We start from the raw sequence: 22,581 nt of genomic DNA on the forward strand, positions 1-22,581 counted from the left end.
AAAAGACTTGTACAAAAATATTCATAGCTGCGCTCTTTGTGGTGGCCCAAAACTGGAAAACGAGGGGATGCCCATCAATTGGGGAATGGCTGAACAAACTGTGGTATATGTTGGTGATGGAGTACTATTGTGCTAAAAGGAATAATAAAGTGGAGAAGTTCCATGGAGACTGGAACAACCTCCAGGAAGTGATGCAGAGCGAGAGGAGCAGAACCAGGAGAACATTGTACACAGAGACTAATACACTGTGGTATAATCGAACGTAATGGACTTCTCCATTAGTGGTGGTGTAATGTCCCTGAACAACTTGCAGGGATCCAGGAGAAAAAAACACCATTCATAAGCAAAGGATAAACTATGGGAGTGGAAACACCGAGGAAAAGCAACTGCCTGAATACAGAGGTTGAGGGGACATGACAGAGGACAGACTCTAAATGAACACTCTAGTGCAAATACTATCAACAAAGCAATGGGTTCAAATCAAGAAAACATCTAATGCCCAGTGGACTTACGCGTCGGCTATGGGGGGTGGGGGGAGGAAAAGAAAATGATCTTTAACGAATAATGCTTGGAAATGATCAAATAAAATATATTAAAAAAAAAAAAGAATCCTAGAAATTCAACCAAAAAGCTAATTGAAATAATCAACAACTTTAGCAAAGTTGCAGGATACAAAATAAACCCACATAAGTCATCAGCATTTCTATATATCTCCAACACAGCTCAGCAGCAAAAACTAGAAAGAGAAATCTCATTCAAAATCACCTTAGATAAAATAAAATACCTAGGAATCTATCTCCGGAGACAAACACAGGAACTATATGAACACAACCACAAAACATTCTACACACAACTAAAACTTGACTTGAGCAATTGGAAAAAACATTAACTGCTCATGGATAGGACAAGCCAATATAATAAAAATGACCATCCTACCCAAACTTATTCATCTATTTAGTGCCATACCCATCGAACTCCCAAAAAATTTCTTTACTGATTTAGAAAAAACCATAACAAAGTTTATTTGGAATAACAAAAGATCAAGGGTATCCAGGGAAATAATGAAGAAAAAAAAACACAAATGATGGGGGCCTTGCAGTCCCAGACCTTAAACTATATTACAAAGCAGCAAAACAATTTGGTACTGGATAAGAAACAGAAAGGAGGATCAGTGGAATAGACTGGAGGCAAGTGACCTCAGCCAGACAGTATACGATAAACCCAAAGATCCCAGCTTTTGGGACAAAAATCCACTATTCGATAAAAAGTGATGATGAGTGAACAAATTAGAGTTAGAGATTAACCTACTTTAGTTCAATGATTTTTCCCCCTCAAGTAAATTGCTGATATCTTTATGGACAATTAAGTGGCTCACTTTATTGAGAATCTGGCCTAGAGACAGGAGGTCCTGGGATCAAATCTGGTCTCAGGCACTTTCTGTGTGACCCTAGGCAAGTCACTTAACCCCCACTGCCTAGTAATTTCTACTTTTCTGCCTTGGAAGCAATACACAGCATTGATTATAAGATAGAAAATACCCTTGATCTTTCAGACAATGGAACCTGATTTCTCTAGCATATAATTCCTATTTTGGAGAGGTGTGATAAATCATGAGGATTAGAGAAATGTATATTTCATTTTGTTGATCATGTTGTCTGTGGTCTGGAAAAATTGCCTGAAGTCAGCTAGTTAAACTCGTATTTTATAGGTCAAAAGACTGGGTTTAAATGGCTTACCCAAGACTTCATAGATAGTAAGTTACAGAACTAGAATTTGAACTCCTGGTTGGCATCTTGCAATCCACATTCCATTACACCATACTATATTGCTCTCCAGAATTTTTTAAAATCTAAGACCATTATATATTTTACTTTTCAAAACAAATAGTTTGTATATTTTTAACACTTATCTGTAACTAGCTAAAACATTTTTCAGGCAATAAAAACATATAAATACCTGTTGTCATTTGCATTTGTTTGGTAAATGGAGCCCAAAATTTAATTAGGATATAATAAGAAATATGTAATTTCATGGTTGTATTACTGACTTAAATTTCCATTGCTTTTTTCTAAGATGAGATCTAGAACTTTAAGGGCATAAGGACCTACCCATTAGGAAATTCTCCTCCACAGGAAGCCGTATAGGATATCATTTGGGGAAATTAGATTGAGTTAACTTTTCAGTCAGAAAGCCCTATAACAAGACCTTTTTCTGACACATAATGGCTCTAGAACACTGGGCAAATCACTTGACCTCTCACTTCCCTAAGCATCCCTGAGTGTAAGTGAAAAATGGATGTGAATCTGCATTTATGTTAAACAAATTTCAATCTATGTGTCATTTGTACAAAAAGATTGCTGCAAAGTAGTCATCATGTTCTTCAAGTACTTGCATTTTTATTGAGTAAATGACATTTTCTTCTTAGTGCTTATAACTTCATATATTCTGAGGAACACAGGAATCACCTTAGCTCCCTTTAATGCTCTTTCCCAAAGAACTCAGAAACTTAATTAGGGAAAAGCAGTTCATCGGGTTCTGGAATGTGGCCCAGTTCTATTTCAGACTTCAAAGAGAATTCTAGCCACTGAAGAGATAGGGAGGAAGAGATGGGAGGTGGTGAGATCCCCTGAGCATTCCTGGGTATCTTTTCTCTGCGGTCTTTGAATAATGGAAGCTCAGCCTGCTGAGGCAATATCTATAAGTATTAAAGGGAGTCCACATCAAGCACTTTGTATGTGATTTTCCCTTCAGGTTAAACATATGTTTTAAAATATTAGAGGGTGGGCAGAGAGTATTAAAAGAAATAGTTTATATATTTCTCATTTTCCTATTTCCAAAATACTTGGATGCAAATAGCATATAATCATGAAGCTTAGCAAATATGAATTGCTTAAAAATACTGCCTAGTCAAGGTTCTGGTCATCTTCATAGCCCTAAGGTCTATTTATCGCTCATAGTATAAGATACCTATATTCAGAAATGGCAGTTGATTGAATTTAGGGATTTTGCATTATCAAACACTTGGCAATGGCCCTGTAGAATTTGATGCAACAGCTTGCTTTCAGTGACCACTTAATGAATATTAACTTATTTTGTTTAATACAGTTTCAGAACATGAAATGGACTTATGAAAGATGAAAGAAAACTTCAGAGGCATTGGTGTTTGTGGATTTGTATTCATTGATCTTGCTTGTGTCTAAGATCTGATTTGAACTCAGTCTGATGAATGGCTTCTAATTTAAAAATTATCCATCATGGAAACTGTTGTTACTATTTAAAAATATAATTATGCATTCTTTAATATGGAAGTATATTTTTATCTTCATTTTAACTATTTCAACAAAAATAATATTAATTTTATAATTATTAATATTCCGTTCTAGTTTTGATGAACAAGAAATTATTTTCAAGTCTATATTGCTTGATGTTTAGGGTAATGAAGAGAGAAAAAATTAAATAGTCATTTTTTGCTCTGTGAGGTAAACATAAACTGGGCTGGGTTTATCTAAATAAGCAAACAGAAAATAAAAGAGAGAAAGAGTAGAGAAGGGGGGAAACAGAAGAGAAGAGAAAAGAAAAGAAGACTTTTCTCTTTTCTTCTGAACATTTTTGTCATTTTGAAAGTGATTTCTTAATTTAATTGTAATCATCATGAAAACCAATAAATACTACTTTTCAATTTATGCTGGTTAGCAAGGGCAAATGGAGCCAAATGGACATTGATAGCAGCTGGCAAAAGGGCGGAGCTACTCTAATTTTATGGCTTCTCTTTTTTCTTCTTTTTCTGTAGTGGGATTGTGAACATATTTTGTTATAGTTTGTTATATTCTTTGATTCTGTCTTAAGCTTTGATTCATGATTTCTGAGTCAGGAAGGACTAAAAGGGGCTATATATCTCCTAAACTTCACCCAGATAGAGAACAAAAAGCCTTCCTAGAGCTTGCTACCTCATCCACGCATCGAAATTCCTTTGAAACCTCCAGAGAAATGGACTACCTAACTATGGCAGCCAATTCTATTTTTAGATAAAATCTGCCTCTCTATACCTTCCATCCATTGCTCCTAGCTTAATCCCCTGGAACCAGATAGAACAATTTTAAACCAAATCCCAATGATAACTCTAAAAATATATGAAGACCTAAACTACCTGGGACAAGCAATATAATCCCTCTTAGGCCCACTTCCATCATGTGAAGATAAAACAGTTGCATTAGATGATCCCTAAGATACTATGCAGCTCTAAATTATTGATAATGATGAGGATGATTATGATGATTATGTTGATGGTGGTGGCAATGACAATGACCTTGCTAATGAAATCTCATAAATCTTCTCTTCCATAGGATAATTATATTCAATAATCTATTTCATAAGGGATGTTGTTTTTTTTTTTCATTCTCATATCTCCCATTTGGGCATATTCCACCTTACCAATATCCTATCTGAGATGTGTCAATAAACAGAGTATTCTAAAATGTAGTCTGACTGATACAGAGCAAAGCAAGTTTATCATCTCCCTTGTTATACTATTCCTTCAACTAAATTAATTTCATTTCATCTCTTTCACTTTAAATGTGCACACATCCTCTTTAGTACCCTGCTTCCTCCTCCTCTATGTTGTAACTTTTATTCAGTTACCTCAGGAAAATTATCTCTCCCTCACATTTTACCATTTGTGTGTTAAATGAAACCTTTAAATGTTACTGATAAGAATAAGAACAGTTAGTAATAGGTCTGTATCAAGTAAAGAAAAGACAGAAATTTTGAAGATGAACAAACATCTTAAGGAATCAGTTATCAACTCCTTGAAAATCTAAATGCTAAAATTTACAACTACTTTATTAAAATTCCTTTCTTTAAGCACCAGGACTAAACATAAATAATATCCATTTATTCAATGTAAATTGTTTCTTGATTTTGAATTTATATTTTTCTCTTTCATTACAAATGTGTACACTAGGTACTGAATAAATGTTTATTTGTTTTATAATCAGCTCAATCAAATGTTTAATAGATTGATGTTTATTGACTTGAGAATCTAATCACCATGAAGAACAATATTTTTATGGGGGAAAATATGTTCTAAATTCCAAATATATGGTTTATAAGACTTCTATTATTTGGATATTAATAATAATTGAGTTTGGGGAAAACCCACTAATGATATTTCTCACTTCATCAAATATCAACTGTTTTTTAATTTTTTTTATTTGATTTGATTATAATTATCAGCTGTTTTGCCTGGCTTTTAAGGTCATCTAATATTCTTCCCTACCCTACTTGTCTAATATCATTTACCAAAACATAAGTTTATAATGACTTGGGATACTAGCTATGCATGTCTGTCTGCCACAAGGAAACTAAGAAGTATGCTGTTTAGAGTTACCACAAGAGAGTTTTGACAAAAGGTGACCCCTGGGGAAGAAAATGACAAACTAGTCTGGTATTTTTGCCAAGAAAACCCCATAAACAGTATAAAAATAATAAAAATATGACACTGAAAGATGAGCCACTCAAGTTAAAAAGATGTTCAACACACTGCTGGGAAAGAGTGGAGGACAACTACAAGTAGTTTCAGAAAGAATGAGGCAGCTGGGTCAAAGTTAAAAATAAACAAATAAAAATCCCGTTGTGGCTGTGATAATGGTTGATGAAAGGAAAGTCTGATACCATAAAGCTGAAAACTGCATAAGAACCTGGAATACAAGGTCCAGGAACTAAGGTAAACTGGATGTGGTCAAACAGGAGATGGAAAGAATAAATGTTGGCATCTTGGGTATCAATGAACTTAAGTGAGTGGGAATGGGTGAATTTAATTCAGGTAATCATTACATATACTACTGTGGATAAGAACCTCTTAGAAGAAATGGAGTAGCCTCCAGAGTCAGTAAAAGAGTAAGGAAATCAATATAGGATTATTATCTAAAAAATAATAAAAAGGTATCTGTTTAAATTTGAGGCAAACCATTCAGCATCATAATATTACAAATCTATACACTAATGTCAAAGAGGCCAAAGGTGATCAGTTCTGTGAAGATGAAGAAATTAGAAGATAATGAGAATGACAGGTAAGTCTGACCTTGAAGAACAAAATGAAGTAGAACAGTGACTATAACAGAGTTTTTTCAAGATAACTCACAGATCATAGCAAATACTTTTTCAACAATTCAAAAGGTAACTATACATGTATATCACCAGATGGTTGCTATAAAAATCAGATTGATTTGATTATATACAGTGTCTACAGCAATAGTAAAGGTAGACATGGGAGAAATTTAAGGGGAAAAAACAATGAGTTCCATTTTGGACATAATGAGCTTCAGCTGTCTATTGGAGTACAGTTTAAGGTATCTGAAAGGCAGTTGGATTTCTGAAGTTGGAAATTAACAGAGAGACAGGAGCAGGAATGATAGTTTTTTTTAATCATTGAAATAAAGATGGTAATCAAATCCATGGGAGTTGATGAGATCACCAAGTGAAATAATATAGAGGAAGAAGAGAAGCAGACTCAGACAGGATTTGAGGGACATCTAAGGCTGGAGTGTGTGATCTTGAGGGAAATACAGCATAGGAGACCAAGAAAAATCTATAAGATAAATAAGAGAAGACCAAGAGAGTATGGATTCTAAAAACCTAAAAAGAAGAGAGTATCAAAAATGAATGTTATTAACAATGTCAAAGGCAGAAGAGAGATCAAGAAGAATGAGAATTGAGAAAAGCCACTGGGTTTGGAAACTAAAATCATTATTAACTTTGGTGAAAGGAGTTTTAGTAGAATGATAAGGTTGGAAGTCAGATTTTAAGGGGTTAATAAGACAATGAGAAGAAAGAAAATGGAGGTACCTATTGTAGATAGGCATTTCAAGGAGTTTGGCTACAAAGGGAACAAGATCTGTTTGGTGATGTGTTAAAGGCAAAGATGCAAGGGTCAAGGGAGTGGTTTGTTTGTTTTTGTGATAGGGACAAATATTTATAAACTTGGACAAATGTGTAAACATTAGTAAAAGAATCAGAAGAGAGGCAGAGTTTGAAAGATAAAAGAATGGGAACCTCAGAGACATCAATCTTTTGGAGGAAAAGAGATGGAATTGGATTGCTTGAACAAATAGAAAGCCTTGATAAAGAATATTAATTCTTTTTCACATCATTATGTGAGACAAAGATGGAAGAGAAAGTGACAAAAAGTACATGGTTATTAGATGAGGAAGAAGAGAAGAGAGAATTCACAGTGAATAGCTTTAATTTTTTCCTCAAAATATGAGACAACATTCTTAGATGAGAGAATGGGAGAAGAGAGGCAGTAGAAAGTTTAATAGGGATCAAAATATTTGGAGAAGATTCTGTAGAGTGGGATTATTATTTGATAAGCAAGGCATAGGAGGATTGCTTAGTAGCAGTGATTGGAGATTATGCAAAGTAAATTTTCAGTGGATCCCTTCAGAATGGTTGCATGATTTTCTCCATCTTTATTCAGTAGCATGTGTGTAGGAACAAAGTTGATGAATGATGGGGATTATGCAAATTTGGGATTTGGCAAGTAATAATTGGCTATACAATAAGGAAGCTAGGGATTCTAGAAAGGAAGATAGTGTAGAGTTGAATTCATTTACTAAGTCAAGATAGGGAGAAGAGGAGAGAATGGCTATAGCAAGGAAGATGGCCTGGGAAAGAATTGAGGGGTCAAGAACTGGAGGTCATGGTATGGATGAAAAGTAGAGTTATATTAGGGAAGTCAGAGGAAGAGATGAAAAGTCAATAGATTGTGGTTGGTTAACAAGATTTCAGAATTTTTAAAATAAAAGGTAGTATATTTCTAGGTGATGGAAAGATCGAAGCCATGGAAATGAGTAGAACCTCATAGGAGGTATCTAGGTTTAGGAATTGAGTGGTTGTGGTATTTTATGTATATTGATGTCTAGTGTAAAGGAAGCAGTAGGGTGAGGAAAAACAATTGTGAACCATGCCTCTAACTCATTCGGGAAATAAGGGTAATGATGAAGGTTCTTTTAGCAATAGCTACTAGGATTTTGATTGGGTGGTAGATATGAATAGCATGAATGTCATAGAAAGAGAGATTACAAAGTAATGAAGGAAGCAGGAGAAAGTGGAAATTGCATTGGGTAGCAAGGAATATTCCAACTCCCAACAAACAAGTGAGTCAAGGATAAAATAAAAGAAGATACAGCTAATATTGGATAGGCCAAGAGAGGTATATCATCAGGAGACCAAATTTTAGAAAGAGCTAGTAGATGAAAGGAGTAGAAGAGGAAAATATTTAAGATAAAAGGAAGTTTGTGGCCTATAGAACAAGGATTCCAGAAGATACCACGGAAGGTCAGGATGGATTTTGGATGAAACTCTGGGCTGAGAGATTTGAGGGGGATGAGAATAAGTAATGAGTGGTAGGGGGTGAGGTGAGGAAAGAAGTTTGGATAATGAAATATAGGAATTCAAAGTCATTTGGATGTGAAGAATATGACCAAATGTGAGAATATTAATTATTGAGTAGATAGCATTATGCCTGTACCCTCAAAAGACAGGTTCATCATGAGATAGGAGGCCTGAAGTTAAAGAGAGATTGCTCTTCTTTGCACTGGAGGTTCTCCACATCCCAGTTGTGAAATTGAGCTGGCAGCAGGAGGTAGTAGAGATGTAAACAATTGTTTTGGGTCAATGGAAGATGATTAGCCTTGCCCCTGGAAGTCTTTCCTAAGAGAAGATGTTGAACCTAGCAGGATATGGAAAGATTCAAGGTGATAGTGTAATGAGGTCTGAGGTCTTCTCACCTGAGAGGGCAGAAGCAGGATTTGGTAGACTCTCTGCCCAGAGGGAATATGCCTGGGCTCACTCTAGCAGCTTTTCCTCCACTATGTGTATTTGGGGGATATGCCATATTTTAGAACCTTAGTTTCCTAGTCTGTAAAATGATCATTTTGGACTTGAAGACCAATCTAGGATAAGCATATCCCAGTCACCTTTTAATATGACAATCATAAGTAGGTCAGATAAGGATAAATGCAGGGGTTGGCAGGATATCTTTGGCATCAAGAGCTATACTTAAAACTTTAATCATTTATTCTAATTCTGGCTACATGTCCCCCTTTTCACTCTGAAGGAAGAAGCCAAATCTTACCAAATAGCACCAGCTCCTCTTGCTACAAGAGTTGTTTATGTTCTTGTTATCCCATGCCCCCCCCCTTAGATCAGATAGAATACATATCACAAGTTACTTTATATATCTATGTGTGTTCTTACAGTGCCTAGAAGAGTTTCTCATCCATAGTAGGCATTGAAAACATAATTGTGATTGAATGAATGAATGCATTCAACTTTAATCAAGCTGATTTGTATAATGTACCATGAACATTCCATCTTCATTCTGATCTCCTTATATTGGGTCAACTTATTCTAACTTGCAATTTACTTCCCAGTTCACTCTTCCTATTTACATTCTATCCATTCTTTGAACTTCCACTCCTTCCACTTTCTAACCTCCAGTGATCTCTATTTGAGGCAGATAAGTGGCCCAGTGTTACGGCATGCTAGCCTTAGTCAGGAAGACTTGAATTCAAAATCTGCCTCAAATACTTGGCAAATGATTGACTTCAGAGAAATCACTTAATCTTTTTAGCCTCAGTTTCCTCATCCATAAAATGGAGGTTAATAATAGCATCTACCTCACAGGGTTGTTGTGAGGAGAAAATGAAATAACATGTGACTCATGCTTAAGGATAATAGAGTACTCTATCTATCTATCTATCTATCTATCTATCTATCTATCTATCTATCATTCTTTGTATTGTAGACAGTTAGCTAGCTGGTACAATGTATAGAACTCTGGACATAGAATCCTTAATATTGAGGTTAGGGGGCAGCTGGGTGGCTCAGTGGATTGATAGACCTCAAGATGGGAGGTCCTAGGTTCAAATCTGGCCTCAGACACTTCCCAGCTGTGTGACCCTGGGCAAGTCACTTAACCCCCATTGCCTAGCCCTTACCACTCTTCTGCCTTGGAGCCAATACACAGTACTGATTCTAAGACAGAAGGTAAGTGTTTAAAAAAAATTATTTAAAAAAAAAAGATTGAGTTTAAATATGGCCTCAAGACACTTCCTAGCTATATGACCCTAAATATATCACTCTATCTTTGTCTGACTCAGTTTTGTCATCTCTAGAATGGAGATGAATAAAAGTACCTACCTCTTGGTAGGTAAGATACTATTTGTAAAGCACTTTAAAACTTAAACCACTATAAAAATTCTAGCTATTATTTTTGGTGGTGGTGGTGTTTCCTCTGAATTTCTATTGTACTTAGGACATACACATATCAGGAGACTGACCAGTGATGGACCAAACCTTACAAATTGTGCAATATGTTCTACCATGAAAGCTCTTGGTGCCTGGTTCTAGAAATATCTGATTGTAAGTGATGCTTCTTCCTGATTTTTCATGACTATTACTGTTGGCTCACTTTGTGGCAACAACAACAAAAAAAGATTTTTGTCATTGTGAGCTTCAAAAATTTAGAAGTGCCAACAAGAATCCAATAACTGAAGCCCATTCTGGAATCACTGTAGTTATAGCAGTTGAAGTTGGTGAAAATACAGCCCTGAAAATCAACCTACTTGACCTAGCTTAGCAGTGAATCAACCTGGAAGTCAATCCACAAGTTTTGCTGGAAAGGAAATAACTCATTCATCCACTATGCCATAGTTAAAAATGAACCTGGGTGGGAAGGAGGGTGAGGGAAGAGGGAATATTTATAATAACCTCTTTAAATTTTATTCCAATTTTTCCAGGAAATTGGTAGAATAACATGAACTTGCAGATTTGGAAATTTTGCTTTAAATTTTCTAAGTAAATATTTGTTTTAAAAGCTAATTGATGTAAAATAATATTAAGATTAAATTATATTAAGAAGACATAAATTAGTGAAAATTATTATGGGGCAATCATCACTGGAAATTGATATTAGGGAGAACACCAGATGGGAGCTTGAGAACAATAGTATTAGAGAAACTGCCCCACAATTCCTAAGTTACCCCTATAATTCTGAATAGAAAAATTTGCAAGTTCTTGGTACCCAAACTGGCAGTGCAAGTTGGGTTTAGGAGACAGATCAAAGTTTTTATGCTCTACATTTGGGACAAACATTGTGCTCTTTGTATTTTGTAGGACTCCCCAGGAGATTTTCTATAAGGGACTCAATTGGAGAATCCATTAGAGAAAATGTAAATTTTAACCTCTTATTTTTTAAATTGTAGACTATTATTATTATTATAGAATCTGCACCACAAGAAACAATGGGAAGATTAGTTTTTTTAAAACTTGGGAAGAACTACATGTGATAATGAAGAGTGAATGAAGAGTAGAACCAAGAGACCATTTTATATCCAAAAAAATAACTTGTGAATGTTCACATCCAGAGAATGAAATGAAAAATGCAAACATGAAAGACATTATATATACATATGATTGCCAAATGATGTCTTCTATGGTGTGACTAGGGGAGACTGGGGCTGAGATACCTGCAAATCAAATCTATTATTATAAAATATTAATGCATAGTTTTTTGATGGTTTTCCTCAGAATAGTTTCTTTGTGAGAAATTTTGGTTTTTAAAATATTCAAAGAATTGGATATATTACTCTCTCCAGTTCAAGTATTAGATTTAACATAAGAAGTGTGGATTTTGTCTTCCTAAAATATTGGTATGTGGCTCCTAAATGCTCATTTTCTCCTTATCTTTAACCTTAGAATCAATACTGTGTATTGGTTCCAAGACAGAAGAATAGTAAGGATTAGGCAGTGGGGATTAAGTGATTTGCCTAGGGCCACACAGCTAGGAATTATCTGAGATCACTTTTGAATCCAGGACCTCCTATCTCTAGGTCTGGCTCACAGTCTCCTGAGCCACTTGGTTTTCCCCACAATACTCATTTTCTAATTTTTTTTTTTTAGCATTCTAAATTAAACAATTTGTTTTACTGTGATATCCTTAAGAATTATATGTCAATAGGTAAAAGTTTGTCTGATGAACTAGAAACTTTGAATAACCAACCACAAATTGTTAATCTTTTTTAAGGAGCTTCACAAATTTTCTGAGTTTATTTGGCTCTGTTTTCTCTCCTCTTGACCCAAATCTATTTGTACTACTTGATAGTTCATCTGTCTCTAAAAAAGTAACATCTAACTCGATCAAAAGGAAAATGCAAGTGAAGCTTAGAAAGAAGTTGGATTCTTGACTCAGTCAGAAGGCAGATAAAATTCAGCTTTAAATGATAGTAATAATCCAAATAACTTCTACAATGTCCTGAAGGCTATATATGAGCCAAAGACGTATGGTGTTATCACAGATACTTAGTGCTTTGGAGAGATGGATTGAATATTTCCATAGTGTTCTCAACAGACTATTTTCAAGCAATGCTAAAGCCACTGACCATGTACCTCAGGTTGAAATGAATCCCTCTCTATCCAGACTTCCAAATGAAGGAGTTGTTTTGAATGGCATCAGATTCCTCTCATATGGCAAAGCTCCCAATGCAGATATTTACAAAGCACAGGGTCCAAAACTTGCAAAAGCTTGCTGAAATCTTCTAAGTTGTATGAAAGGAGTTCTCCCTCAAGATATCAAGGATTCCTTCCTCATACCTCTCTATATATAAAGGAAAAGAGAATAAGTTGTTCTGTAATAATCACACAGGATGTCTTGCCAGTCCTCAATCAATTGATCCTTCACCTGAAAGATGTTCATTTACCTGAGAAGTCAGACTTCAGAAATGGCTGAGGAATGGTAAACATGCTGTCTTCTGCCTATCATCTCCAGAATAAATGCTAGGAGAGGAACAGAGGACTGTACACATGTATCAATCCAACCAAAGTTGTTGATACTGTTAATTGTGAGGGCTAGTGGTAGATATTGGCAGACTTTGGTTGTCCCAAGAAGTTCATCAGTGTTGTATGCCAGTCCCATGGCAGCATGCATGAATGGGTTCTGGATGATGAATGATGCTCGGATGCTTCCCAAGTACCAATGGAATGAAACAGGACTGTGCTTTTGCTTCTTGGCATGCTTTTTAGGATGACATTTTAGCAATGTTGTTAGATGCCTTCAACAAGGATGAAAATGGCTTCAGGGTCAGATACCATGCTGATGGTAAATTATTTTAATTGGAAAGGCTATAAGTCAATGCTAAAGGGGAGAGAGAGAGTTGGGGCATGACTTTTTTGTTTGAAGATAATTTCTCTCAATTCAGACTCTAAGGCAGGTATGGATTGATTCTCTGCCATTTGTACTAATTTTGGTCTGACAATTAACATCAAGAAAACAGAGGTTCTCCATCACCTAGCACCAAACCATTAGTTAAAACAAATGGAGAAATATTGAATATTCTAACAAGTTCACTTATCTTGGCAATATACTTCCCAAAGATGTACACATAAATGATGATATTGATGTACATGTTGCCACAGCTAGTTCAGTGTTTGGGAGCAAGGGAGAAAAGAAGTGTTGTTATGCCTATCCAAGTGAATGTCTACAGATTAATTGTGCTGACCTCATTGTTATATACCTGTGAAACTCTTTCATTCTACTAGTGTCATGCCAGGAAACTGAATCATTTCCATTTCAATTGTCTTAAGAAGAGTCTCAAGATCAACAAGATAAGGTGCTAGACACAGATGTCCTTTTTTGAGTTTAACTTCCAAGTAGAGAGAACTATAGAGAGCATGATTCCAGGGGGCTGGACACATTGTCTAGATGCTGACATTTGCCTAAATGATTATTTTATAGAAAACTCACACAAGGCAGGGCTCACACATGAAAGTCAGAAGAAATGATAGAACATACTCAAGATGACAGAAATTGGCATAGGATTGCCTAGCATGGTGTGGCTTTATCAAAGAAGGCACTGTGTTCTCTGAGCAAACCAGATTTGCATTTACTAAAAAGAAATGAGATGCCTATATTAAGAGACATCTCCAACCCAAATGTTCATAATGAAGTATTTGTGCTTGACCTGTGATAGACCCTTTTGATCTTGTATTGTTCCATAGTTGGACCCTGCACATTGACCTTAACATTGTGATGCCATTTTGATTCTTAAGTACAAACACCAGCTACTTAAAAAAAGAAAACCTGATTTGTACCATTGTTGAGTGAGTTCTCTATTTTGTTTATGTTTATGTTTAACCATTGTTGAGTGAGTTCTCTATTTTGTTTATGTTTATTGATTTTCTTTTAATTATTGTGTTGCTGTGATTTGTTCTCTGACTCATTCATTCTCTAGAAATTTATTAAGTCCTCATTTGTGCTTATTTCTTTTGTTTTTAGTCCATAAACCAAAAATATCTTTTTTATTGCTTGTGACTATAAAGGATGTATTTACTATTTCTTCCTTTTACTTTTTAATTTCCCTGTCTTGTACCTTAATACAATTTGATTTTTGCAAAATGTCCATGTGGTGTTCAGAAATACATATATTCTTTTGCAGTCCTAAAGCTTCCCGAGGGGAGAGAAGCTTTAAGGTACGAAGATAGAGGAAGGATAGAAGTTTTGGATACCCCAAGGGGGATGGTAGAGCCAAATTATAGATATGAGGTGGCAGGAATGAGTCAGAAATCCAGGCCTTATTAATTATCAATGAGCCACACCAATACCCCGATCAGTGGACTACTCAGAAGGCTTGTACTGTCCAGTGATCCAAACTTAATACCACACAGGTCGGAGAGATGATAGAGAAAAGAAAGTGCCTGGCCGAAGGCCAGGTCCCACGTGAGAGAGATAGAGAAGGAATGGAATTAAAGATGCCAGTGGGAGCTGAGATCCAAGTGAGGAAGAGAGGGAAGAGCCAGAGCAGAGATTGCTGTGGCTGTATTTAATCTCTTTGATATGCAAATATACACAATACATAGGGATGATTATCATTGCTTAAGGACAAGGTATAGGTGTGGTTTCTCTTAACCAGGTGAACACAAAGAAACCTGTTTTCCCGCCTAACCTGGGGGAAGCTGGGGTCAAGGGTCAGAGGCTTTCCTAGCCAAGCACAAGACTGAGCATGCTCAAGACTGAGCATGATCTCTTCTAAGACAATCTGTACATACTCACTGTTTCCCTTGCCCATAGCTAGGGGTGGACTGCTACAAGTCCCATTTAGAAGATAAGTCTTTTAGCTGTAGTTTCTCTAACAATCTGTTTAGTTCTATATTTTCTTTTCTGTATATCTTTCAGTCTTAATCAAAACTGAGAGAAAAACATTTAAATCTCTTGTTACAAGTATGTTATTGTCCGTTTTCTTGGAGTTCAGTTAATATCTCTTTTATTAATTTGGACACCAAGGCCTTTGGAACATATAATTCTAATTCAGATATCAGTTTTTTGTTTTTTTTTGTTTTTGTCTACAGTTCCTTGTGGCAAGATGTAGTTTCCTTGCTTATTCCTTTTGTGTTTTGTGAATGTTTTTGATGCATGGTATTTTCTCCCATTCCCTCAGAAGGTCTTTGTTTTATCTTACACTCTATACCAAGATAAATTCAAAATGAGTAAATGTCTTAAATATAGGAAATGAAATCATGAATAAATTAGGTGAACATAGAATAGTATATCTGTCAGATTTGTGGGAAAGGAAGGAATTTAAGATCAAGTATGAGATACAGGACATTTCAAAATGCAAAATGAATGATTTTGAATACATCAAATTAAAGAGTTTTTGTACAAACAAAACCAACGTCACCAAAATTAAAAGGGAAACAACAAACTGGGAAAAAATCTTTATAACAAAACTCTCTGACAAAGGTTTAATTTCCCAAATATATAAGGAACTAAGTCAAATCTACAAAAAAATCAAACCATTCCTCAATCAACAAATGGTCAAAGGTTATGAATAGGCAGTTCTCAGATAAAGAAATCAAAACTATAAATTATCACATGAAAAAGTGTTCTAAATTCCTCTTGATTAGAGAAATGAAAATCAAAACAACTTTGAGGTACCACCTTACACCTAGCAGATTGGCCAGGTATTGCCTGTCCTTTGACCCAGCCATACCACTGCTGAGTTTGCACCCCAAAGAGATAAAGAAAAATACATGTACAAAAATATGTATAGCCACACTCTTTGATGGCAAAAAATTGGAAAATGAGGGGGTGTCCATTGATTGGGGTATGGCTGAACAAACTGTGGTATCTGATGATGATGGAATACTATTGTGCTTTAAGAAAAAATGAACTGGAGGAATTCCATGTGAACTGGAAAAACCTCCAAGAATCTATTCAGAGTGAAAGGAGAAGAACCAGAGAATATTTTACACAGAAACTGATACACTGTGGCACAATCAAATCTAAGACTATTTCTTTTGGGTTTAAACCCAAAACAGTATTGCTAGGTCAAACAGCACATATAGTTTAATAACTTTTGGGATTTAGTTTCAAATTGATTTCCATAATAGTTGGACAAATCCACAGATTCATCAATAGTACATTAGTATACCTGTTTTTCAATGGTCCCTTAAACATTTGTCATTTCCTTTTTTTTTTTAATCACATTAGCCTAAAGGTGTGAGATGCTTATTTTGATGTGCATTTCAGTTTTGTCATTTCTCTAATTTTTAGAAATTTAGAGCATTTTACATGGTTTTTGATAGATTTAACTTCTTTCTCTGAAAACTGCTTATTGCATTTTTTGACCATTTTTTTTCTCTTTGACTATTTGTAATTGGAACCACCCTCACATTTATTACCTTTTTACCTTTGGAATTTTACACATTAGTTCATTTTTCTTTCCTATTTTTATCAAATTATTTAATTATCCCTTTTTTGCTTCCTCAGCTAATCAAGTAGAACTGTTCTTTCTCTTTGCTCCCCTTCAACTTTCAAAAACAAGTTTATTAAATTTCATTTTTGCCCACCATTCCAGAGAAGATTTCTTTCCCTTACTTTCTTCATTATCCCTCCTCCTCTTCTATCTTCTCTAGACCCTCATTCTTTGGTTCATTATCACTACATTTATCTAGCCTTCCTGTATATTATATATTACTTATGAAATCAAATCTTCCAAGGTATTCATTCTATTTCTCTAGGTAGTTTCCACCACTGCCCTGGAGATCTTTCCCCAGACTCCTCTTTTGTCCCACTCCAAAAAATACTGATTTCTCCAGGTGATAGAGAGGACACATTACCATAGCTGGACTCATGTCTCAATTTTTCTACACAACATTGTCCTTTACTCTCTGGTCACCCCTCCTTCCTCAATTGCCTCAAAATCTATGCCATCACCCTCATGTCCACACCCTCACACCCTCATCCACCAGTTTTCCCCAGGAGCTCTGACTTCCACCATCTTGAGGCAGGCTAACTGGTCTCCCCACATACTAGCAGCATTGGGGATATTTTAACAAGTTTGCTTTCCCAAGAGGCAAATTCAAGCTGTCTGTGAGCCCCTATGTTACCAGAGAGAGCAGAGGGAGGAAGTGCTTGCTTTGGGCAATTGGACAGAGGGATGGGGCATGAAAAATGTCCTCAGTCACTGGGAAGAGTGGAAAGGAGCAGCTCTCCAAGTACCAACTCTTCATGAGTGCCATGTCTTTGCCAACTGGACCTAACAAAATACCTAGTTCAAGGTCCCCATTTCCTTTCACAGAACATCTTTCTTCATCCATTGGAGTATTACATGGTAACTCTTTCCAAAATTAAAATAATTCCCTCTTTTCCCTTTCAATTCCCTCTCCCCTTTTAATTATTACTCATACCCTCACCCACTTTCCTGAATACTCTCTTTTTCCTAAGAGACTACAAGAGTAACCTCTCCCTCATGCTAGCTCTTAACTTGACTAGGACACAGTACACCCTCTCCTCTAGCCTCCTTTCTCCACTTCTAACCACTACCCCTTGAAGTTTATAATCTAGTCTTATGAAAAGAAAATAATATTCTCCATAAGCAGAATGTAAAGGGGATCAGTCCATGATGCCTTAAAGCCTAGGATCACTTCTCCACCATTACCTCCACCTGTCTTCAGTCTTCACTCCTGCCTTCTTGTGCACAATTTTTTCACCAATTTAGAACATTATTCCTTGCTTACAAGAATCATATTCTTTCCCTCACCTCCCCCACAACTTTCTGTAGTTGACATATTTCTGTATGTATTGAGATAATCATGTGATTGTTGTTGCTTTGCTTGCTTGCTATGGTCAATTATGTGGATGTTTTTCCTAATATTGAACCATCCTTGTATTCCCGGTATAAATCCCACCTGATCATAATGAATAACCCTTGTGATCACTTGCTGGAGTCTTTTTGCTCGTATTCCATTTAAAATTTTTGCATCCATGTTCATTAAGGAGATTAGTTTATAGTTTTCTTTCTGTTTTTTACCTGCCTGGCTTTGGAATCAATATCATATCTGTGTCATAAAAGGAATTTGTTAGAACTCCCTCTTTGCTTATTCTGTCAAATAGTTTGTATAATATTGGGATTAGTTGTTCTTTGAATGCTTGATTGAATTCACTTGTGAATTCATCAGACCCTGAGGATTTTTTCTTAGGGAGCTCTTTGATAGCTTGTTCAATTTATTTTTCTGATTCAGGATTATTTAAGAATTCTACTTCTTCTTCTGTTAATCTATGCAATTTATATTTTTGTAAATATTCATCTATACTACCTAGATTGCCATATTTGTTGCAATATAATTGGGCAAAATAGTTTTTAATGATTGCCTTAATTTCCTCTTAATTAGAGGTGAGTTCTCCCTTTTCATCTTGGATACTGTTAATTTGGTTTTCTTCTTTCCTTTTTTTTTTTAATTAGATTGACCTAGTACTTTGTCTATTTTGTTTGTTTTTTCAAAGAACCAACTTTATAGGCTTATTTATTAATTCAATAGTTTTTTGACTTTCAATTTTATTAATTTTCCCCTTAATTTTAAGGATCTCTAATCTAGTTTTCATATGGGGGATTTTAATTTGTTCACTTTCAAATTTTTTTCACTTTCATGTCCAATTCATTGACCTCTGCGTTCCATAATTTGTTAATTTGTTAATATATGAACTCAAGGATATAAATTTCCTCCTGAGTACTGCTTTGGTTGCATCTTATTGGTTTTGAAAGGATGTCTCATCATTGTCATTTTCTTCAATGTAATTACTAATTGTTTCTATGATTTGTTCTTTAACTAATTGATTTTGTTGAATAATATTATTTAATGTCCAATTAATTTTTGGATTGGCTCTCCATGTACTGATTATTATTTTTATTGCATTATGATCTGAAAAGGCTGCATTCATTATTTTTGCTTTTCTGCATTTGTTTTCCAAGTTTTTATGCCCTGGTACATGGTCAATCTTTGTGAATTTACAATGTGCTGCTGAAAATAATGTGTATTCCTTTTTGTTCCTATTTATTTTTCTCCGTATATTTATTAACTCTTATTTTTCTAAGATTTCATTCACACCTCTTACCTCTTTCTTATTTATTATTTTTATTTGATTTATCTAGATTTGATAGTGGTAGGTTCAGATCTCCCACTGGTATAGTTTTACTACTTATTTCCTCCTTCAACTCCCACTTGTTTCTCCTTTAGAAATTTGGGTGCTATATCATTTGGTGCATACATGTTGATTACTGATATTTCCTCATTGTTTATACTGCCTTTCATCAGGATATAGTTACCTTCCCTATCCCTTTTAATCAGATCTATTTTTACTTTGACTTTGTCAGATATCATGATTGTAGATCCTGCTTCCTCTTTATCAGTTGAGGCCCAATAGATTTGGCTCCAACCTTTAATTCTAACCTTGTGTGTGTCTACCCACCTTATGTGTTTTCTTGTAGGTAGGTATTTTGTATGGTAGGATTTTGGTTTCTAATCTACTCTGCTATTTGTTTTTTTTTTTTATTGGTGATTTCATCCCACTTACATTCAAAGTTATGATTGCCACTTGTGTATTCCCCAGAATTTTGATATCCTCTCCTAGTTCTGTACTTTCTTCTTTTTCTTTATCCTTTTAAACCAGGGGTTTTCTTTTAATCAGTCCCCGTAATCCCAACCCTTAATATGCTTCACTTTCTGCCCCCTCCCTTTTTGTTCCCTTTTAATTATTTTTAGGGTCTGTTATATTCCCTCCCCCTCTCTTTCCCTCCCTTTTTATACTCCCTGCTCCCCTTAGTTTTCCCTTCTCACTTTCCCTGTAGCTTAAGATAGAATTTGATACCCCATTGGATCTAGATGCTCTTCCCTCTCAGAATTGATTCCACTGACAGTAAGGTTTAACCATTAGCTATTAGTAGTTTCTTCCTCTTATTTTTATAATAGTATTCTTCTCCTCCCCTTCACATGTGCCTCTTTGTGTGGATTATCCCATTTATCTTATTCCTTCAAGTTTCTTTTGGTGCCATCTTCTATTTCCCCCTCCCTTTTTCTTTTTTGCATATCATCTTATACCACTTATTACCCCAATCTCTACCTGTGAATGATTCTTCTAATTACTATAATGGTGAATATAATTTTTGACAGTTACAAATAACATTTTCCCATATATTAATATAAAAAATTTGATCTTATTGAAGCCCTTAAAGAAGAACTTTTGAATAAAAAATTTTTTTTCCACTTTCCTCTCTCTTACCTACTTTTTCATGTTTTTCTTCATTTTTGTGTCTGGATATCAAACTTTCCACTTAGTTCTGGTATTTTCTTCACAAATACCTGGAAATCTTCAATTTTCTTGAATGCCCATACTTTCCCCTGGAAGTATATAATCAGTTTTGATAGGTAGGTTATCCTTGGTTGAAGACCCAATTCTTTGCATTTCTGAATATCATGTTCCAAGCTTTGAGGTCCTTTAGTGTGGAAGCTATCAGATCTTGTGTAATCCTGATTGATGCTCCTTGATATCTGAATTGTCTCTTTTTGGCTTCTTGTAAAATTTTCTCCTTAGCTTGGAAACTCTTGAATTTGGCAATTACATTCCTGGGAGTTGTCTTTTGAGGATTTAGTGTAGTGTATGAACTCTTTCAACGTCTAGTTTGCCCCCTTGTTCAAGAATATCAGGGCAGCTTTCTTGTATAATTTCTTGTAGTATGATGTCAAGATTTCTCTTTTTTTCTGGGTTTTTAGGTAGACCAATGATTCTCAAATTCTCTTCTTGATCAGTTTTCCTGATCTGTCATCTTGTCAATGAGGTATTTTATGTTTTCTTCTATTTTGTCAGTCTTTTGACTTTGCTTTATTAACTCTTGCTGTTTTGCAAGATCATTGGTTTCCAATTTCCCAATTATGGACTTTAAGGCCTGGTTTTCTATTATAATCTTTTGATTTTCTGCTTTAATCTTTTTATTTTCCTTTTCAGTTTGGTCTATCCTACTTTTTGTGGCTTCCAGCTATTTCTCCAATTGGGAATTCTTATCCTTTAAACTGTTATTTTCTTTTTGAACTATTTCCCACTTTTCTTGCCAGAAGGCTTCCATCTTTTTGGTAAACTTCAGTTTTAATTTTTCAAGAGCTTGTGGCCAATTTCCATTTTTGGAAGGTTTTGGTGCATTTATTTCTGTTTCCTCTTCTGCTATTCCCTCTGTAGTCTGGATTTTTCCTCCATAAAAATTATCCAGGGTCAACCTCTTCTTGTTTTTCCTGGTGTTGGTAATTTGTTCCTAGACACTGCTTGCCATCATTATGGTGGTTTTTCCTTCCCTTTCCAGTCAGAAATCAGAGTGAGGAGGGTAGGCTCTCTGCGTATGGAGGCAAGGAGCAAGGATTTTGCCTGAGGCCAGCTCCCCCGTTTTTGCTGTTTGCTGGACTTCTCTGTGCTATCTTCCCGAGGCCACCTAAGTTTTGCACTCTTCAGCCTACCGGGGTTTCAGGTTTAGTTGATCTCAGGGTATGTCTTTGGTGGTCTTAGTCAGCTGCCAAGGACCTAGAGGTGCCCCTCAATTGCTCTAGAGGTACCCCTCACTCACTCACTGATTCTAGAGTACTCTGGCTCTGACTCTGGCTCCATAGGTGGGGTGGGGAAGGGTGGATCTGCTCAAGTTTTTGTGGAAGCTTTTTCACCCCCTTATAGTGTGGAAATACCTAAATTCCAAGTACCTTCAATGCTATGCCCTACTATAGAGTCCATTTATATGAATATATATATATATATTTTTTTTTGCCTTTTAAGGTAGTCTATATCGGTAGGTGTTGAGGAGAGGAAGAGTCCTGCGTCTAGACTGCCACCATGTTTACCCAGAAGTCTTCTTGTTCACATTTAAATAGAAATCTCTTAATGGTCTCTTTGTCATACTTGATACTGCTTGACTTGACTGATACATTCATTCCCTGTCATGAATTTCTGTTTGTGGTTTTCAAGAAGCAACATTCTCTTCATATTTTGTTTTCTTTCTAAGAATGCTTTGAATATCTATATTTTATGAACATCCTTTATGGTTATACTCAGATTTATAGGTTAGGCTATTGGGCTGCATCTGAGTTCTGTTGCTCATTTGAGCACATTACCTCTTGAACTTTTTTTGTTGTTGTTGCAGAATATTCTTGTAATGTTTGAACTTTTTTCTATGTATTTATAGGTCTTTTTCTTAATTGGTTAGAGTATTTCTT

This window comes from Monodelphis domestica, chromosome 3, assembly GCF_027887165.1.
Source record: "Monodelphis domestica isolate mMonDom1 chromosome 3, mMonDom1.pri, whole genome shotgun sequence".
Classification (NCBI taxonomy): Eukaryota; Metazoa; Chordata; class Mammalia; order Didelphimorphia; family Didelphidae; genus Monodelphis; species Monodelphis domestica.